Source organism: Cheilinus undulatus, linkage group 22, assembly GCF_018320785.1.
Source record: "Cheilinus undulatus linkage group 22, ASM1832078v1, whole genome shotgun sequence".
NCBI lineage: Eukaryota > Metazoa > Chordata > Actinopteri > Labriformes > Labridae > Cheilinus > Cheilinus undulatus.
In genome coordinates this window covers 18,109,314-18,131,733 of record NC_054886.1, presented here as the reverse complement: position 1 = coordinate 18,131,733, position 22,420 = coordinate 18,109,314, and the positions used below count along the sequence as shown (strand labels likewise).

General features: G+C 39.3%; 1 protein-coding gene across 2 annotated transcripts in view; it reads right to left on the bottom strand.

The window, feature by feature from the left end:
- The window catches only part of kcnip4a (potassium voltage-gated channel interacting protein 4a), a 217,149-nt gene that overhangs the window by 151,604 nt on the left and 43,125 nt on the right, over positions 1-22,420 (bottom strand). The window lies entirely within an intron of this gene.

Genomic DNA, 22,420 nt, shown 5'->3' with positions numbered 1-22,420 from the left:
AGCCCATACTGTATCTCAATTGCACTCATCTATCACTGCCAAGCTTGCCCATCTGAAACGCCTGTCATTAGCTTAAACCCTTAACTGTTTCCAGTCACATTACTGCGGTGAATCTGCTAAAAAAAACACATTTTCTCATTTTTACACGGCCATCAAGCTGACAGGTGTGGAATAAGATCGGGCTTCAAGCTGACATGAATAAGAGTTGATGCTCCTCAGGTCTCTTGAAGGGAAAACGTCGGATTATTATGGTGAATCTTTGCAGAGTCTGACCTTGGAGTTGTTGTCTGAGTGTTATGTCAGCGCACACTTTCTGGACAGGGATGTGCAGAGAGGGGACTGCTCTATGGGCAGGTACATAAAAGAGTGTGCCAGGAGAACAGAAAATAAAGCTTCTAAGACTTGAAATATTGTTTGAAACTTTCTACAGGGTCAGAGCAGCGCAGAGAACTAGTACACAGTGTCAATTAGGTGAATTATTTAGAGGGTACTTGTGGGGCATAGAGGTGCTTTTGAGCCATCACACGCTTACGCAGACTTTGGCAGTAGACATGACAGCCTAATCTAAAAAGAAAATGACTTTTAAAATGGTAATGGAGTCCCTAGAAGACTTGCATTATTAACGAGGATTTGGTAAGCTCTGTCAAGGAGGAAGACAAAGAAAAAAGCAGGCCTTTCAATTTAAGATAAATTAGATTTGGCTTCATCGGGTGGTTTCAAACTCTGTATCACAGTGTTGTCAATTAAAACAACCTTGGTAATGTTTGTCATGTGGCTTTGTATATCATGCTTTTAGGCTGCTGGCAATCACGTGATCCAGAATGTCCGTCAGGGTCAGGTAGTGGAGGACAGCCATAAGGAATGAATGGAGACAGAAGAAAGTTAAAATTTCTGTATACATTGAATACGAATCCTACACTTGGACCAACAACCCTACGTCAGCTGAGGTCTTTTTCTTTATTCATCCATCATTCCTTACACTTAATATAGATTTAAATATCAGTATAGATAATGATATTGGCAAAAATCAATTTGTAAACCTCGGCATATCTGGCTCCATGGCAGTGCAGGGGTTATTGCTGTTGCCTCACAGCAATAAGGTTCCTGGTTCACTTCCCGTTCAGGGCCTTTCTGCGGTGAGTTAGCACGTTCTCCCCGCGCATGCACGGGTTCTCTCCAGTACCCCGGTTCCTCCCACCATGCTCATTAGGTTAATGTAAGGTAACTGGGGACTCTAAATTGGCTGTACGTGTGACTGTGAGCATCAGCCCTGCAACTGACCGTCCAAGGTGTACCCCGCCTCTCGTCCAATGACAGCTGGGATAGCCTCCAGCCCCCCTGCGACCCTGCAATGAGCGGTGTAGAAACCGGATGGATGGATGGAGACTGGCAAATTTGATATCTGCAAAAATGCAATATTGTGCATCCCTTCTTATAAGCACCCTACACAAATTCCTGCTGGAGAAATCAAAAGCTTGACAGCTTGCTTTCATTAAGCATTCTCTGTAAAGACACAGGTGTGTGAGTGACACAATTTTTTATTCTGGCAGTTAAAAACCTCTCAGATGCCAGTGAGTCATAAAAGTAAATTTCTGAACCTGTGTCAAGGTATGGTAGCTTCACTATGACTGGTCAATTACTCATAGAGGAGGTGCTCACAAATGGGCTAATGGCTGCTTTCTATGAAAGACTGTTCTATTTCTGTGAAGTTACTTCATGTGTTATAGTTAATATCTGTCTTCTAAAAATAAAGCTGCTACAGTTGTTGCTGCAGACAGATTTATGGCCCAACAAACAATTAGGGTACTCGTGCAATCCCCAAGTGTGTTTGTGTCTGGTTCTGCTCATGCATGCTTGCAGACATGCACTTAGACCGTACTTTGCACCACCTCCCTGAGAACGCTTAATTCCAACATATGTGCAGCTCAATCACCTGTCATCTCTATCACTGCTTTCCATTTCTATCCATGTTTCCGATAAACAAAACGCGCCTGAAGTGTCTGAAATTTCCATTCTGGGGTCTGGAAGGAGCAACACTGCAGGTCACACAATACACACACTTGAATAAAGGAGTTCACTGAAGTGTACCGCCTGACTATTTCTGAGGGGTCATATAAGCAATTGGGCAACAAATACTGAGCAAAACAATATTGTTTAGATCACAAGGCAACAAATCACTAAACCCTAGAGTCATATTTTTTCTTGAGGAGCCTAACAGAAAGCCCTCAAGGCCTCCTCATGGCCCTGCTGAGTGAGGAACAAATCAACACATTCCTAGTCCATATACAGTCAGGAAAATCTCTGGACTAGTCATGTTTACCTTAATGACTATAGTCAAGACAGAAAAAGTGATATGGAAGATCAGGTCAATACAAGCATGAATTAAAATGTAAATGATGACAAACATGTACAAGAGAATCTAGTGAAGAGGGTCTACCACTCAAGAGATTTTGTCTGTGAACGCACAAAAGAAAAAGTGAAAATACAGCAAAAGTTAGAGGTGATCCTCTGGGCTTATTAACAAAAATAAAGCAAACATATTGGATGTTATATTGCTTTATCTGCAGCACTCAGAATCATATTCCAAAACTGTCTAACTATAAATGTGCATGTATCTTCCTCCAGCAGAGACAGACAGACATTGTAACCTTGCTGCAGAATGATTTGTCGAGACACTCAGTTCTGAAGTACCCTTGAGCCTACCTGCAGAGTTTACCAGATGAAGTGTGGACTGATTTAACCTCCGTTCCCTTGGAGAAGAGGCTAAAATAAAAAAGGTGTACAGTGTATTTTTAACTACACATATTTTGTCTTAATCTTTAAAGTTTTGCAGTGTCCAGGGTAACAAATCAGAAAGTAAAGTACTTCTTCATTTCCTGAAAACTTTCCTTTCCATCCAGACTTTGATGGATCATAAGCCTTTTTTTGGTGCACCCTGCAGCAATGACAGGAGCAATATGAAAAATGCTCCACTCACAGAGGATTTGACAGATATATTGATCCATCTAGAAAACACTAACTGCAGGTGCTTGAGGTTGTGCACCACCCAGCCACGAGAGCTTTTCTTCTCCTGCTGTTAGAAAGCAGCTTTAAAAACTGCAGAGGGCAGCTTTCTCGACAAATACGGTGCGACGATTTACTACACTAGTCTTGCTTTGAGAGATGTATGCAGGCTAAACAGCAGAAAAATGCCATAAAACCTACAAGATGGTAATTCAAATATTTACAGGGACAATAGAACAGGAGACCCACCTTTGAATCTGAAAAATGAAAGTGAACAACACATCTCAATCAGAGCAGGTCAAAAACTGGGAGCTTTGCACTCTGTGGGCACGAAATTGAACATCAAGAGAGCTGAGCTACAATCTATAAAGCACCCATCTGTAGTAGAGGGTGCTTCACTGTGCTGGATAAGTGCTCCACCTACTCACCTTCCCCTACTCGACACTATCCAGAAAAAAAGGTTGTGAAAGTTGTCAGCAGGACTCTGTCTGCTGTCAACTGCCCATCCAAAGCTGACTATTCATCTGTATTGGTTAAAAGGCACATTTTATAATTTGCATGTATTTGATATCGAGTTTACAACTGTAGAATTTGTGGTGATTCAATCAGAAATCTATAGCTGTTTGCATCATGAGTGCAGCAGTCATGAAAAACACTGCAGAGGTTATACTCTGATTTTCAGAGACAGACGATGGAAAAACTCATTAACCACAGAGCTACAAACATAAAACCAGCAGCCATTGTATCTGCAGGCTGTCATTAGATGAACAGTCACTCCGATGACTTCCAGTACCTGAACATATCTCTGAGCACCAGCACACACATAGATTAGCAACATCTGCAGTTTTTAGCAGCAGCAGCCAGCTGAGCTGAGGTTTGGTAAGCAATGCAAATGCCAACATGCTATCAGCACAATACAGCAAAAACTGAGGGATAAGGTAAACAGTCAGTGGATACACCAATGGAGGTTTACTCTTACTCTCTATAGGTGTCAATCAAAGTAGCTACACTTTTTAAAGGCATTGACTGCACTGACTGGCACAAATGAAAAAATTGGTGGGGAGTAAGATGCAAACAAATTGGGAATAATTGGGGAACAAGGCGGGAACATGGGGAATAAAGCAAACGGCTAGTGAAAAAGGAGGGATAAGATTGGATTTATGGGGAAATAAGAGTTGGATAAGTGGTTAACAAGCAGAGAATAAAGGGCGAATGAGTGGACCATTACGAGGGAATAAGTAGGGATCAGTATCAAAACCCGGTATGACATGATAAATTTCCATCCATCCGTCCGTCCATCTTCTACAGTCCGTGGGTCTGGTTTAGGTGGCAGCAGGCAAGGTCGGTCAATCCAGACGTCCCTCTCCCCAGCAATGTTTTCAAGTTCCTCCTGAGGGAGTCTGAGGTGCTCCCAAGCCTAATGGGATATAGAATCCCTCCAATGAGCTCTGGCTCTGCCCTTCCATGTGGACACGCACCAGTGTTCATTTTCGTCAACTAAAACTATGACCAAAACTAACAAAAATAGATCTGTGATGACGAAAACTGACAAAAAGTATGTTTAGTTTTCGTCAAGATGACTAAAACTACACTAAAATGTAACATAGTTTTCGTCAGTCATTCAAAATCTGTGATATTTCTCCACTGCAGGTTAATCTGTCAAAAAACAATGAAGCTGTATCTATTCTGCCTCTCAGATGTAGAAAACAGGGACCTCAGGTTTGGCAGACTGCATAGAACACACTACCATGATTTGGTACCAGATTAAGGAAAGAAAATAAATGCTTGGACTAAAAGTAAAGACTAAAATTTGAGAACTTTTTATGGACTAAAACTAGACTAAAACTAAAAAGGGTAGAAATGACTAAAATACAACTAAAATTAAAAGGCATTTCATCGAAAGACAAAGACCAAGACTAAAATTAAAAACAGCTGCCAAAATAAACACTGAATCATGACAATTTGTACTATTTCCAACTAAATTTCTCTTTGAATCTCTTAAATGTAGAAGCAACATAGTTTTTTTTACTAAAATATCCCTACATTAATAGATATCTATTTATATAAATATAGATATATTTATATATCTATATTTATATGTAGCTGGTGTAGTTAAGCAGCCAGTTTGATACATTTTTCCTAGTCAGAAAGGTTGTGTTGAATGGTGCTATTTTTTATCGTGATTTATGTCGCTATCACAATAAATACATCAAAATATTGTGATAAATCTTTTAGTCCATATCGCCCATCCCTACTTTGCAGTGGCCCCCAATTTCCGCAGTACCCCCCACATCACTCACCAAGGGACATGATCGAAAGCCTTCTCCACAAAACACATGAAGACTGGATGAGCAAACTCCAACGCTCCCTCAAGGAGCCTTGCAAGAAGGAAGAACTGGTCCAGTGTCCCACAACCAGGATGGGAACCACACTGTTCCTCTTGAATCTGAGGTTCAACAATTGGCCACTGCCTCCTTTCCAGCAGGGCAGAGATATTGCATCCCATACCTACTTGAGCAAATTAAGACAGATATTGATGCTTTATTTTGACAAACCAAATAAAAGGCGAGAAACATGTTATGGATTTTATTTCAGCAGAGCATGAACATCTTTTAATTGTTTTGTTGTCTGGGGTAATATCTCTGCCCTGCTAGCGTACAAAACAGTCACATTGACAGGACACTTACTTTACTGTTTGTCTCTGACACAACAACCAAATTTTGCCTGACCCTAACATTAAGAATGCTTTACTGGCATCTTTTAAAGATATTTTCTGGACCATTTATGATATGAAGACAGCTCTTATTCTCCCGCTGCCTTTCAACACTTTTTTTTTTCCACTTAAAAGTATCAATTCAGGCACTGTTTAGGCACTGGCATTGGTTAAAAAGTATAGATTTAGCACGGGTCACCCCCATGATACACAAGGGGTGAAAACTTTGGTATAAGGGGGGAATACGGGGTAAACAAGTAGGGGATAAGTTGGGAAAAAGCAGTAAATAAGACGGATTTTGGGCAGGCAGTTGGGCTGACAGTTTTAGGTTTCTACACATCAATACAACAACAGCAGCAGTAACGGCTGATGTAACTTTATAAATGGAGTCTCAAATTGACCGCAAACCACAAAACTAACTGATGGAAATGGAGATGGGCGAAACAAACGGAGGACAGCAAGAAAACCAGATTGTTGTGTCATTATTGTCGTGTTACTACCTGCTCTGCTGCTATCTGAAACACCCTTGTGCACTGGGATTTTATAACCGAGTAAGAGCAGCACACACTTCTTTCTCACCTCCATGTGTGGAAATCTGATATTATGACAACAAAGATGACAGAGAGAGGCATTGAAATGTGAGTCACGGGAAAACATCAAGACTCCTGATTCTCATAAAGGTGTGATGCTGAACTGATGATATGATGCTGCAATGAGAGCTCTGCAGTGAATGATTACACGGGGCTGGAGTGGCTGATGATGGATGACAAAGTATTTCAGATTAATATTCCAAAGATAGACTCTTCAAGGAGGTGAATGTTACTCAACTTTATAACACCGGACTAAAAATAAGTTCAAGTACTAATCTTAAAATTTTTTGGGTGAAAATGAAGCTTGATCACATGGATGGTACAGTTTAAAGTAAGTTACATTTCCTGCAAAAAAAAAAAAAAAATGCAATAAAATAAAATCTCATCAACATGAGTCACCACACTTCAACACAGGACATTCTGCTGACTGCATAGAAAGCTTGGGGGGACTGTAACCGCGGTATCAATTCTGTCCGCGCTTATAGAACATAGGAATAAATCCTCAGAGAGTGCCTGCGTAAACACTTCCACTGCAGTTTATTTCAATAGTAAGAGGAGAAATAACTGGAAACAGTAGATATACTGAGACTAAGGGGAATGCATTCAGTCTCAAATAACAGTTAAGTCTGGGCTCTCGGCCCAGAGTTGCTTACTGAATACACAATTTCATGAGCCTCAAAGACAAGGTGGTAACATGATGCATTGCTGCCAAACATGCACAATGACAGAAAAATTGGACATTCTCAGAGCAGAGGCAGTCAGAAAGGAAAATAATAAAAGAAAGAAAGAAAAAGCTTGGAAAATGTACAAACTCTGGTTTAGCTATTATCTCTAAATCCATATCACTTCTACAGAGGCAGTAAAAACCTGGACCCGAAGCTGTAACATGAAATTAAACACATTTTTTCAGTACTTGGCCTCAAATGACCGCATGATTTATCAACATTATGTAAAGCTTTTTTTAGACTTCCTCTCATAAAAGACAAGAACAAGCGAGCTGTGGGGCTCCTCCTCTATGTCTGTCTATTTCTATCTGTTAGGGTAAACCCAATAAAGTCGGGGCATGGAAGTTTATAGTCACTGAAGGCACAAAACTGCTGCCAAAGAGCAACAAAACTGCTGAGTTGTGAAACAGTTCCAAAAGAACTGGAGAGTAGCTTTTATAGGCAGTGCTCTATAATGTAAAAGGTTGGTTTTCCAGAGTTAATATCTTTGGTCCAGAGTAGACCCCAGCCTCAAGAGATGCAGGCCACTTTAAAGCTATCAAGCAGAACGGCTGCTGTAGTAACCTTTACAGGAAGACAGAGCACGTACTGTAGACAGTCATCAGGGAAAAAGGTCGATTGATTTTGTTAAGCTGCCATTAGTTAAAAGGTTAGCCGATATGTTGGAGCATATCACGATTAAAGAAGCAAGAACGTCTGTTGGGTTTTTTGACAATAACGATGATTAAGAACAACCATGAAAAACAAGATCTATGCTGCACTTCCTTGTCAGATAAAGTTACGTCTTGAAATTAAGATGAAGGATGATCTACCAGTGAAGGGTAGTGAGGGTATAGTACCAACCACTCACTCAGCAGTGAAAGATAATCCTTTTTCCTAATCGCCCAAGACTAATGGAGCAGAGGGACAATATCCATGTTTATATGCAGGTGCATCCCAGCTATAGGGAAATATTTCAAGCCTTTTTTTTTGCTTTAAAATTGATGATTACAACTAACAACTCACACAAATAAAAAAATCAGACATCTAAAAGTATTAGAATATTGTGGAAAAGTCCCAATTGCAAAGGTTTCTTGAGCCTTCATTCTCTCAGTCTGGTTCAGCACGTATGACTACAATCATGGGAAAGACTGCTGCCTTGACTGTTGACTAGAAGCCAAAACTACAAGAATCTGGTTTGCTGATAATGGTATTACTGTGCCCGATTGGCCAGCCAATCTCTGGAGAAATGTCAAGAGGAAGCGTAATAAGCATAATTTTCCAGAAGATCAAGATTTCTGTTTTATAAATCTTTTGTTGGACTAATGTATTTTTATATTCTCATATTTTGAGATCGTGGATCTTTGAGTTTTGTGAGCTGTAAGCCATAATCATCAACGTTAAAATAAAAAAAAGTCTTGAAATATTTAACTTTGTATGAGATGAATCTAGAGTATGTGAAGTTAATTACAGGAGAAAATTAAACTCTTTAATGATATTGTATTATTTTTAGATGCACCTGTAGTTTAAAAATTTAATCAAGAACTGTCAGATGCAAACACAACAAGAAAACACTATTATAAACTAATTTCTAAACAAATCAAACTAGTATTTTATATTACTATATTTTCCTTCTACAAAAAGCCAAAAAGGGCCAAAAAAATCTGTTAATAATCATCCTAAAGCAAAGGTAACATTTTATGTTTCTCTAGAGTTATTCAAGAAATAAAAGAAAAACTAAAGCACCACATATAATTAACCAATTTGGTGGAAGATTCAGGCAAAATTTACTGTCAAGAGCCTTTAATTACTATTGTGTAGCATCTTGCATTTGTCTGTGTAGTTTATCAAACATGTGATGTTTTAGTGGTACTTGGACTCTTCCAAACTGCCAACATGACTAATCTAAAACCAAATAAAATGTGTGATTTACAAATTGATACAACTTGGCATATTTTCTTTTCTTTGTTCTGATGCCTGCTGTACAGTCATTGTTAGCCATGTGTTTACTTGGAAAAAGCATCGCTCAAAGTGTGTCACTTTCTGGTAGCAGAGCTATAAATTGTGCAGTGACTTCATTTAGCCTTGCCGCACTGCCCGGTCTTAACTTTAGGCCCCTGTAGGGGGCACAGGCGCTGTTTTGGAATCACTGTTTTAAATACATAGACCAAGATAAATAATCATAATCATATTTAATAATTTACTTTCATATTTTTTTTACATCAATGTATCTTAGAAGCTGGAATGAGCAAAAGCTTTTCATTTTTTGTTTACAAGGACTACAATTTAATAATAAACTCTACAAACTCAAACATTTTGCTGATGACACTGTATTGTGCATTAAGCCTTTGCGTTTGCCTGTTAACTGAGTGTTTGCAGCCTAAGTGAGCGTTTTCCTCCACTTGGACTCTTATTGTCCAGACTTGCCACTTTATAACCAGTATAACCCAATGAGATTGTCCCAGATTCAGTGATAACAGAGGCCAGCTATTTTGTTTGTAGAAGGAATCTTCTGTTAAGGACTGCTTACAGCTACAGCTAAAACGTCTGTGCTTTCCAGGAACACGAGGTCACTGGTAGCTGTGACAATGCAGGGCGTCACTGCAGATAAGAGCCAGGTCGATATCTGCAGACAGTAATGAATTGCTTATGACATCAGCGCACTAATGTTAGCACAATTGCTCCCTTAGGGTGCTGCTGAAAAGCATATGGGATGTCTCCTCACATTAAAATCCATTCTCTCTGCTTTGTATGGGCTTTGCAGAGCACTTAAATACAGCATGTGTATACCGTGTGTAACACCAGAATAATGGATCATCATACTGCACATATGGCAGATCTGAAATTGTACTCTCAATGCTTATCAATGCCCACTGCAGCAGGCCATCATTGGGATTCATATCCATACATTAGAATTAGGCGGAGCTTGTTTTAAAAAGGTCATTATTGAAAACTGAGATAATCCCCTTTATTATAAATCTGCTGATTGGGTATTTTTAAGTGCACAGTGAAGCCTGAAATGCAATCTCAGTTTTCTTCCCTGAGAGAATACAGCACTGTATATCTTTGTCATTGCTTCATGGATGAACAGGGTGATGTTTATCTTCCCTCTGTGATCTTGCAGTGGCTGTAACAGGAGATGAAAGCTCTCGAATGAGACAATGATAAGAGAAACTTTTCCATTCATATTTCATTTTCAACAGTTATATTTTTCTAGATACTTTAGCCTTAAGCATGATGGTCTTGGCACACTTCTGCTTTAAAAATAAATGCCCCATTTCTTTTTAAAGTTTCACTTAAAGCCCTTTATTAAGGTGCACGTGGTCTTGTATCAATGCCTGCTGACTCATTCATGGCATTCTGAGGCACTGTCAAGATCAGATCAATATTTTATCATTTCTGTGCAAGGTTAAAGCCCAGAATCAGCCATGAATGTGTCTTTTATTGAATTTTTTGGGATGTTTGCAATAATCCCTAAGGCTATTAAGTTTGAGGTGACATTGCAGCCACATTCACCTCTGATCCTGTTCAACCGTTTCTTTGGTGTGCTTTCAAACACAGATCGGTCATAAAACGAGTTTTGAATTTAGCTCGCAGCATTTCTATAAATCCTCATGAGGTCCTACACCTCATTACTGAACAATGTCCTTCATGCTCACAAGTCTTGTGTGCATGTTAGACTGCCACAAAGACAGGAAAGGTGCAGGAGGGAAAAAGGTGTATGAAGCCTAAGGTAACGTTCAAGACAATGACAGGAATATACATACGGAGTAAGATGTTCTGTCTACATTATCTAATTTAAAATCCAGTTTGTGATATTCAGAAGTAAAATGTTGTCTGATACTGACCATGTCAGCTGGACTGAACACAGGCGAAGTCAAACCGTCTACTGAGCAGTGACCCTCTGTGTATAAGGCGGCTTATCAAACAGCAAAGCCTGCTGTGTATCTTATAAACCAAGGGCAAGAAGTTAATTCACTGGGCTTCTTCAGCCTGATAATGCATGCAGGTGAGCCGACTGTTATGGAAGTTTCACCAGCTGTATCACAGCGTTTCCAATTGGTGAGCACTCTTAAAGATAAGGTTCCGTCTTAGCAAACATGTTAAAGCACTAAAAGTTCAGAGGGCTAATGAATGCAGCTGCATTCCTTCTGGAAGTAAGAGCTGGGAAATCATTTTAGGTTGTGTGATCTGTATGTAAAAGTGTAGCTGAGGTTGTCCATACTCAACTTAGCTCTGTTTAAGGTCACTGACAAGAAACAAGTGAAGAGGAGTGAAGTAGAGCTTGTGGTAGACAAAGAAACTGGGAGAGGAATGAAATGAGCCTCTATTTTGGTTAAGTTTGGGACAAAATATTGACAGGGCTATGTATTTTTTGGTTGTGACTAGTGGTGAAATATCAACATTGTTGTCAACAGTCAATGACAAAATTATTTGCCTGAACAGTCTGCATGCATAGTCCATAAATTTGGTTTTATCCCAAACTTCGATTTATTCTGGCTTCGCTCATCCTTCTTCAGAGCTGACAGAGTTCACCCAAACTTAGTTGGTAGCCGCATGCCAGCAGCAAACATGCAGCACGCTGTTCAATCTTCTCTGTGTGCGTGACTGTTTACACCTCACACCCCCTCACGTCATCCTTCACCTCCCACCACACCCCCGCAGACTCGCCAACTGCCCACAATCTCTCTTTGCCCCGCCCACCGACCCCAGCTCTCTTCCTCTTGCTCAGATGACACACCCCCCAGACATACCTGCTTCCCCATACTGACCATCATCTCCCACAGACACTCTGTCAGCTCACTGTCCTCCCCCTTCTCTGCTGACCATAACAACCTGATCCACATTCCCCTCCAGCCCTCAGTCCCTTCTGCCCCCCAGTGCACTCCAGTCAACTTTGGTCTTTTAAATCCCTAGTATCCCTTAGTAACAAATCATTTTTATGCCATGATTTTATTTCTCTTAATAACTTGGATTTTTAGTTTTAACAGAAACATGGCACACTCGGGGAGATTTTAGCACTCATCGAGGCGACCCCCCCAGATTTTAGTCATCTACATCAACCCAGATTATCAGGCAGGGGAGGGGGGGTTACCGTTATCTACAAAAAGATTTTAAATGCCTACCTATTTCCCATCATCCTTTACTTCTTTTGAACACCCTGGTTTTATTGTGCACTCCACAGCCTCGGTTCTAATTTTAATAATATACAGACCACCTAAGCAAAACAGTCATTTTATCCAGGAATTTTCTGACTTTTTATCACATTTTATGTCCAAGTACGATAAGGTTTTAATTTTAGGTGATTTTAATGTTCATGTCTGCTGTCCTCGGCCTTTAAGTTCTGATTTTACAGACACCCTGGAGTCTTTTAACCTCACACAGTCACTGGACTTGATTCTCAAAGTTATTTGAACACTTTGTGCTGATTACAGTTAGCCATCATCCAGGGAATGCATGTGCTTCACTCACACTAAAGAGGCTCACTTTCCATAACAAACACATGCCAGACTATGTCATAATCAAACATTACTGTAAAGGCAGTCTTCTTTGAAGGGGAAGGCTCAGCCAGTAATGCCTGCAATGAAATTAACAAACACAATGGACAAGGTGCAGATCGTAGATGGGATTTGAGCTTTTTTCAACTTGGCTAACTATGAGTGTGCTGTCCTGAAACATGGGATATCTCTTACTCTGGTTCCTAAGATCTGAGGCGTGTTCAACAAATACCATGCTCAGAGGCAATACAGAGGTTTTTAAATCTGTTTAGTAATTCTCAAACATTACTGTACATCCATTATTTACTTATATCCCTTAGTGTCAAGAGGGGGCTGGAGACAATCCCAGCTGTCATTTGGTGAGAGGCAGAGTAAACACCCTGGACTCGCTGCTGCTACTCTGATTAATTTTTTTTTGTAAGAACTTAAAACAGCACATCACAGCTGCAGTTCAAGTACTTTGCTACCAGTTACTTTTTCTGAAAAGAAATTAGTTACTGAAAATAATCCGCCCTGTTTCCCTTTCTGTTTGCCTTTTGTCACTTGTGTTAGTGCATGTATTTACTGGCCTTATTTATTTGTCATCTATCATCCTTTATTTTAGATCATACAGAGGTGAATTTCTTGATGATCTCTGGAAAGATCATGCGCCATAAAACCTGCAGCTCTCGCAGACGGTAGAGCAATATTTACTCTATTAACACTATGCTGTTACCAACCTCATCATTAGATGCTTGATGCAATAAGGCAAATTCGCATGAAAAAGGGTGTTTTTACCCCACATATCCGCATAATGACCCAGCATTTTGCTGCACCTGTGTGTATTTGTGGTGAGCTGTTAAGCTGTGCCTTTTGACTCATTTACAAAGTTTCAGTGCTTACTTTAATCAGAGATCGCGGAGCAGGTGTATCATCACATCCAGGAGTGCCAAATATATTTCCTTAGGGGCGTGTTTCAACAAAATCCAGTTGTATTCCAGCTCTGTCATTCTCAGTTATAAAGTAAAAAACAGGCTCATAGAGTAAGCCTATGTGTTATACAGGGGAAGTGACATAATAGAGGATGGGGATGGTAAGAGGGCAATTGAAGCAAAAGGCGCAACAATTTGGGATTTTATAGAAAATCTTTACATTTTTAGGATTTTTTATGGCACCAGTTTCAAACCGGTACACCTGTGAAGTCTTCTGAGAGGTATCAAGGACATCTGGAGCAACGGTGTGGCATGCAAATCAAGACAGACAGACCACCGATTATGGTAGTACAATTTCTGAGTGGAAGGGACAACAATCACATCATAGCAAAATGTAGGCTACTTTATTTGTCAACAGTTTGCTGTCAAAGTGTGATCACAGTATTCCTCTTATTAGGCTGCAGGACTACAGATTATGGGCTGGGGTTAGGATTGGACTGGACTGAAAAGACTTTATTGTCGCTGAGAGGCAATTTCTTTGCAGAAGTCTAGACAGGCTATGCACACCATACATATACACACATAAAAGAATTGCTTCTATGGTTTTCATCATAATAGACAAGCACTGAGATATGGAACAAAGTTCCAACGGTCCATTCAGTATGTGTAATGACAGCAGTGCCTACTGCTAATTTAAGAAAAACATCCAATGAAACAAATGACCTTAGTTATCTGTCTGATTTAGCCCTCCTGGCATCAGTAAACCTCCTCTGATGACAGGTGTCTAAACTCTGCATGCAAAGGGAGCTTAGGATTCTCCAAGGACAGCCTCTGCCTCCTGAAAAACATGGCCAAGATCATTTAAAGTCTATGCCAATGATCTTTCTGCAAAGTTTAACAATATTTCCCAGCCTATTTTGGTTTACAATGCTGAGGTTACAAAACCAAACCGACATATCACTGCAAAAGTTACAAGAGACTCAGTAAAAGATGAGTTTTTAAAAGTGATGAATCAACATTAAATCCTCCCAACTTTCTAAAGAAGAACAGTCTTTGGTTCGTCTAGGGTTAGGGGAGTAGAATGACGGCAGAAACAGTCTGCTTTGGCCATTTTTACAATTGACATCTGAATTGGACAGTTAAAGGGTTTGAATTTTTGTCATTTCTATTTCAGTATTGAAAGCAGTAATGTAATGAGTTACTTTTATCTGTATGTGATGCAGTAAAAAAACAAGACAAATAAAAAGTCTGCCAGTCAATCTCAGGGTTGACTCTGAGTGACAAAAAAACAGCAAACACAAACTAAACAACTACATATCCCATTCATCTAGATCTAACTACACTTTCATCTGAGTAAATGTTCATTTAATTATCTACTGTTTACTGACAATCATACCTGCATTATGATAAAGCTCAATCTTATTATAACGCCCAAGTTCTAATCAAAGAAATTTACTTTTTTTTCTAGAAAATTAATTGGAAAGTAATTGGTGTTTCTGCCAACCAGTGGATGAAACAAACAAGTTCTGTTTAAATAAAACACAACACGACTGTGTGATAGCGGTTCAGTTCCTTCTTATTTACTGTTCCCTTTGTTCAACAGGAAAGATGCAGATTTAACAGTGAAGCAGATGGAGAAGTGTTAGACAGGAGACAAAATCACAACTCCATGAGGCTTCCATCTGCTTGATTAAAGGACCGGAAAAAACTAACTACAAAACAAAAGTTAACTATAAAGTCTTACTTTATGCAGCCATGAACATAACCTGGACACTTTGCAGCTGTTATGAAAGTAATGTCTCCTTCTAATATCACATCATGATTTCTTTAAGTGTGTTTCTGTCACCAAGCATGATAAAAATTGAATTAAAAAAGGGAAAAGGAAGGAAATCACAATATGTGTGAGCAATGAATCCATCAGGCAAAAGTAATGAACATCCTCCTCTCCTCATGGCTCAATTTGATTGAGCGAGGGTCAGCATTCCTCTTCTCTGAAAGCACAAACAATAATGATCTGGAAGGCATCAGTCCCATATATTTACTGTTCCTCCGGCCAGCCGGGTCTTTAAATATGACGACCCAATAAAGGGCGCAGGCCTCATGAATCTAACACTATTTTCTGGAGGTGACTGAATGGGGAAAAGGGAGCAGAGTGTGGCACCAGGGAAATGTAGATGGCATTTAAATTATGAGTTTTTACTTCAGTGTGCAGCTTCTATTTGTAATGGAATTGGTGTGGTGTTGAGTGTGAAGGTCATATCTCAGAATGTCAGTTTTTCTGATTCACTCATTTCTCTTAGGAAGGCCATTTCTGGGACAAAAAGGTTGAAACTTAGGTTGCACTAGCTATGGGTGAGCTCAAACATAGCCTAGTTTGATCGTATATTCTCATCTCGAACAGAGTTGGTAACTTTTTACATGTTGCACCGGATGAGATAGTTCCAACAAGTCCAAGGGACTATTGCAGCACTAAGGATGAGTGAAAGAATGTGCCCAAAACAGAGTAACGTTACATTCCCATTACACTGGTGAATTAACTTCTTGCTGAAACTGTTCAGGAGGGTGAGCAAAAATATCTTTTCCACCAAAAAAAGCTTTCACTGTGTCTTATTTGTTCTTCTATTAACCCTCTGAGACCAGCGCTGTTGTATATGACAAGAAGAGACGTGATATTCAAAGTTAAATAGCTTAAACCATAAATGTCAGTCACTTGTTTTTCCTCTGAAAGCTCTCCATTGTGTCGCTCTAGTGACGCTATCCATACCTTCATGGGAGAATTCTCTTGAGGAACGTTTTTTCTAGCAAACCTGGAACTTGGATGACTTTCCGGGGTCTTTAAAGATTAAATCAACAACAGTAAGTCCGTTATTGATGTCTTTTTATCTATATTATAATCTATAATTCGATCAGTCCTTTTATCGAGGCAAAAAGTCCAGGCGAGACACAGTGGTTAAAAAAAATAGCTGAGGGCTTAGAGGGTTTATAAAGAAATGTCCAGTTCTGAAAAAAAAAACAACTATAGCTGCATTCACACTAATATATTTACCATTGTTTACAGGCTTGCAGTTCAACTCAGCCAGGCCCAGGGCTACTGCCTCATTCTCCTTAGAATGGCACCAATTGGTCCATTCATTTTCTGCTCTAGAACAATGGTTTCAGATTGAAGCTTTGCAAGATCAATCTACCTAAAGACAGACGTGAATTCTATATCTATATCTATATCTATATCTATTCTATATCATATTTGAACTATTGTAACTGCTTTCTATAGATTAATGGCAGTCAAAATGTATTTTCAGCAATAAGCCTCTTCACAGACATTAAGCACAGGACACACTGAAACGATACAGTTAGAGAAAACACTAGTCTCCAATTTAAAAGTCACGTCACAATGTTTTGGTTGGTTTGGATGTTGTATCCTTGAACATAGTTGATGCAACAGGCCACAGTGACATTCATAACCACTCTTTCTAGAGTTTGTTTATTGTGGGTTGATTGTGCTGATGTGAAGCACTGTTCTTGTGATAAAAAATTCCCATTAAATGGGCACTAATTGCAAAGTGTACTCATGTGCAGAAGCTAGTCTTCCAAGCAGGAAGCACATGTTTGAATCTGACCTGTGGCTCCTATCCTGCGTGTCAACCCACACTCTGTCTTTCTGATTTCCTAGGCTATTCACTGTTCTGTGCTCTCCAAATTAAGGCAAAATGCCAGAATGTAAACTTCAAGAAACAAAAAAAAAAAAAAAAAAAAAGAAACATAACACAAAGAGTTTATGAACTGACACATGGAGCACTTATTAGATACTGACATAAAATACTGCATTTGTTTTATTCAGTTCTGCCTAAGTGATGAATTGTGATTCAGCTTTATCTCCATATTTTCATTTCAGAGCTGAATATTCTCAAATGTTTTTGTCAGTGTTGAATTAGATGCAAATCTTGGGTTTGAATAAAACCACAGATTTTCTAGGACATTGATTTCAGTATGCTGGCCAGGCAGTGTGCATGCAGATCAGATGCATCAAACACCTCAGAGCCACACAACTCCTATCTCTGAAGATTTGAATATGCTTGTTTTAAATATTGCTACTTTGATTCATTTTCAAATAATTGCACAACTGATGTTGTGTATGGTAATCTTTTGGGAGTTAGTTATGTAAATCTCTGTGAGAAGGAGCCAATCTGTCTTTCTGTGGTCTCTCAGGACGCTGAATATGAGGCTAAACAGAGCCAATAAGATGGTAGAGTGTGTTTTACATGCTTATGAAACCTAGTTAAGACCAATGTACACACACAGGATTTATTTAATCTGATCCAAGATGACGTTTTCTTTGTTTTATTTAACCTTTTATCCTTTTCTTAAGCCTTTGAAAAACAGATTTTTTTTTCAACAAGCCTAAAATCCCTGATCCAAAGCATGAAAGGAGCATTTGGATGGACTGCGATCTTAAATCCTGACACACTAAATCATGATAACAGCTATGCTGTCCTGCACCAAGGCCACCTTCAGTTGTCTGACTGAATTATGTGGCAAAGGTAGCCCTGAGATTTGATGGAGGGGAGAAAACTACAAGGCAGAAGATTGGGTTTAATGTTGTGTAGCTGCTTTTTATTTCATAATTCAGTGCCAACCCACAGAGGCATACTGGCAGCCATTGTTATGGATTCTGCAGATGCTTTAGCAACGAGGGGAGCAGTTAAAAATGAGTGAAGACAGAATTACACGGCAGAACATTGATCTGAGTTTCAACTAGACTGAACCCTCTTTGACAAGGCAACAGCTACAGGACATGATGGTATCTTAGTTCAATATTTCAACTGCAGTCTTCACCTCAGGAAGTCTGCAATGCTGCAAACAGAGCTGTGCTTGGAGATGCGTGCTAAAAAAGTCAAGTTGAACTTGCTACAACTTAGGGCACAAGCCTATGTTTAAAGTACGACAGGGTAACTCAATTGCATACAATACGATATGATGCGCAGGATAAAAATAATACCACAATATCAACATTTAACATTTATATATTCCAAGACAATTAAATAACTATACAAAGGATGCAAAATGCTATTTAAAGAGTGCAGGATAAATATCATTTTCACAAAGTAGTTTGGTGTCAGTTTCCTTCACCTTTTTCCAGAAATGTCTCATATTGTCCCACTGACTTCCTCATTTTTCTGCTTTCAGTGTCTTCTTTGACCAGTTGGCCTCTATTCAAGCCGACCTTGGTCATGTTCCAAGCAAAACTGTGAGAAGTCATGAAGTAGTGCATGTTTGGTTTCCTATTGAAATATTGATATTTGGCACCAGCAATTCAATAACTGTATCAAAAAATTCATGACGACTGTTTACCATCATATGTCCCACCCCCTCTGACCATAAAGTTTTTTGCAGCTGATCACTGTTCACCTATCACCAACAAGCGAGATCAGACAATAACGATCATGTGTTTTCATTTATCAGCTGGTTTTGTGGTTAGTAAATTTGGCTTTGTAGTGTACTGAGACATCTGACAAGCGAAAGAGTAACCTGATAAAAGAGCACAAAATTCATTCTGTCATCCCCATTCAGTCAACAACATCCTTTTCCCTACTTAGTTCAGCAGAGCACAACAAAAGCCTCCCAAGTGATAATGCAACAAGTATGCTACAGTAAGGGCAACTGAAATACACAGTGTCATGATTCATTCATTACATGTGTTTATTTATAGGAATTAAGTAACACAATTATTAATAGACAGAAAAAGTTTTGAAACTATGCAGGCTAAAGAGTGCAAGAAGTCTCAATAACTCTCTATTGCTGGGAAAAAAAATTCCTCTCCTAACAACTGTGTTCTTAAAATGGACCTAAAATGCATTACAATCTATGACAGCTAACGTGCTGTCAGCTAACATAAATTTGCTGACAGGCTTTAATTTGCTGGTTTCAAAAAAGGATTTCTACACAGATTTCAACATTGGATTACTACTTGTTTTTTACGAAAGGGACTAAAAACAAAGTCTAGGAGATTTTAACACAGTCACTTCAAGTAGAGGACTGAGCAGCAGCAGACAGAACAGCATCAACAACAGCTGTATTACTGATACTTCCTATCATGTATTTCTAATAATTATCAACCCTCTGATTGACCTCCTACACCATTACCTGTGGTGTACCACAAGGTTTGGTTTTAGGTCCTACCCCTTAGCTGCCCCTTGACCAAATCATTCACAACCACAAAATCTCCTTTCATTGCTGCTCAGATGACATACAGATACACCTGCCCCCGAGACCGGAGGACCCCAGAAGCCTAGCTGCCGTCTAAGACCGTTTGGATGATATCAACTGTTGGATGGCATAAAACTCCTCCAATACAATCACAAACAGCTTTGGCCGGTCGTCATCAAATACTACGAGCACAACATTTAGGAGTATCTGGGTTCTTGGTCTCTTATGATGCTGTTAATTTGATATCTTGATGGTGTTCTTTTTGTCCAGGTTCTTGAACTGCTTGGGATCTGCTGATGTCGATGGGTGTCATTTGCTCTGTTGCCTTTTGTTTGGGTTCTGTTGCTTTGTTTTTCCGTTTGCCTCCTCAAATGTCAAAGCACTTTGTGAACACCTGTTTTTAAAAGTGCTCTACAAATAAAGTTATTTCTATTGTCATAATTTCTATCAAATGATCATGATCAGTTACGAATCAATCAGGGTAACCTCAAAATTAACATGCCATGTGGCCTGAGCTTATATTGCACCTTTCTAGTCTTCTAACCACTCAAGCTTTGCTGCTGCAAAATGCATCCTCCCCAAACATTCATACACTGGAAGCTGAGGCTGCCATACTGACAGCCTGCAGATCAGGGCCTCAATCAAATAAAATCCAGCACTGATGGTTAGGCCAAGGATCTTGTCCAAGGATACTTTGACATTTACACCACAGGAACTCAGGTTTCAACTGACAATTTACAGATTAGCAGATGACCTATTCTTCCTCTGAGCCCATCAAGGGAGCAATATATGCCACCAAAATAGATAGATATTTAATCCTAATGTCTGCATTTTGATATAAATATAAACACCAGACATTTAACCGATTATTTTTGTCTTCAGGCTGCTTGAGGGCAAGTCAGGGGATGGCTATAGCTGTCAGCTATAGTTAAATCTAGCCTCATATTAAAGAGGAAGTACACCACAGGGTCAAGTCTTTATGACAGTCTATTCAGTCTGTAGATGTTCACATATCCACTGGTTAACTGTTAACTTATTTATATTGTCCATTAAATATACATGTATTTTCTAAAAAGCCTTTGTACTTCAACAATTGCTTTGGATCAAAGGGAAACAGTAATTATTTCGCACACTCTTTACTTTTATCTCATGAGACATGTGTAATTGGAGATCCTTAGAACGGGCTAGAATTTGCCTTGAGGGGACGAGGAAGATTTTTTTTAATGATCATAAAACTTTTACAAGGTTGTCATTCTTAATGCAAGATTTTAATTAATCTTGATGATGCCAGTACCAACCTTACTTTCTCTTCGGCTGATGTAAATATTTAAACTTCTTTTCCAACTCACAGCCATGTTGAACCCAGGTCCCTGCAACATATTTGAATCAGCCTTTGGAAGTCTAATATGTTTCTAGCATGCTCTACATTATTACATGATGACAATAACATTATGTGCAGTGGGTCCACTATCTTGCTCATAATTCAAATCACTGTTGTCATAAACCACCGGTTAAGTCATTCAGAGCCCCCAAGGAATAATTCTTATACTGGCCTGCGTTATTAACCAGCCCTGAGCAAAAACACACCTCAGCTAATCTAAGCAACGACCTCCCACTACTAGAGAATCACCTTAAACTGCAACACAAGATGGGACTTCTCCTGAATATCCCTCATAAACAGCAGCTACGGTATCTTCTTTGAAAAATGAATGTGTAGAGAATATGGTCTGCATGAAAATAAGGTTATTTCAAGGCTAAAATGGCACTACATGGGGGGAAAATGCACACAGCAACATGCTTATCTAATGATTAATTCACTTATTCTGCAGCTATGCATAAAGGCTCCCTTCAACCTTTAACAACAAGGGAAACGCCGCTTATTCTTTCAGCAAAAACCTATTTGCACAATGACAGCTTTGCACATGAGAAAAATAAAACAGCCAAAGTTGCTGCCATGGGAGTGGGCAAATTACAACCACAACCATGCTGCACAAACGACCATTAGCAATATAATTACTGGGATCCCATCATGTTTGAAATTCATCAGCAGAGGTGGATTGCCAGTAAGCACTCTTAGAAGTAAAGGGAAATGCATCACGAGACTGTGGTGGTGAAAATGTTTGTTTTATTTACTGTAAATACTGTAAATTACTGTAAATGAGCCCAGTTTTTTTCTAAATAACTCATAAATTTTTTCAGAGCTGTTTGCATACAGGGCCTATAAAAAGTATTCAACCTCTTGGATGTTTTACCTTTTTATTGATTGTTTAAAATCAATCATAGTCAATATAATTTGGCTTTTTGACAAAAAAACCTCTTTAATGTCAAGGTGAAAGAAAGAATTTAATTTGTGAAATGGTGATCACCTCAGTGCAGTGAATTTGTCTCAAGTAATTGTAGTAGAAAGACACCTATGTCTGGAAGGTCCAATTACTGGTTGATCAGTATTCCTGGCTACCATTACACCATAAAGACAAAAGAACACTCAAAGCAGCTCACAGAATAGGTTATTGAAAAGTATAAATCAGGGCATGGATAAAAAAAAAACCCTCAAAGGCACTGAACAGCCACCCGAGTTCAGTTAAATCCATTGTCAAGAAATGGATGGAATATGGCACATGTGTAAATCTGCCTAGATCAAGTGGTCCTCACAAACAGAGTGACCATGCAAGAAGGATACGAGTGAGAGAGTCTACCAAGACACCAATAACTACTCTGAAGGAGTTACAAGCTTCAGCAGCTGAGATGAGAGGGACTCTGCATACAACAATTGTTGCCCAGGTTCTTCACCAGTCAA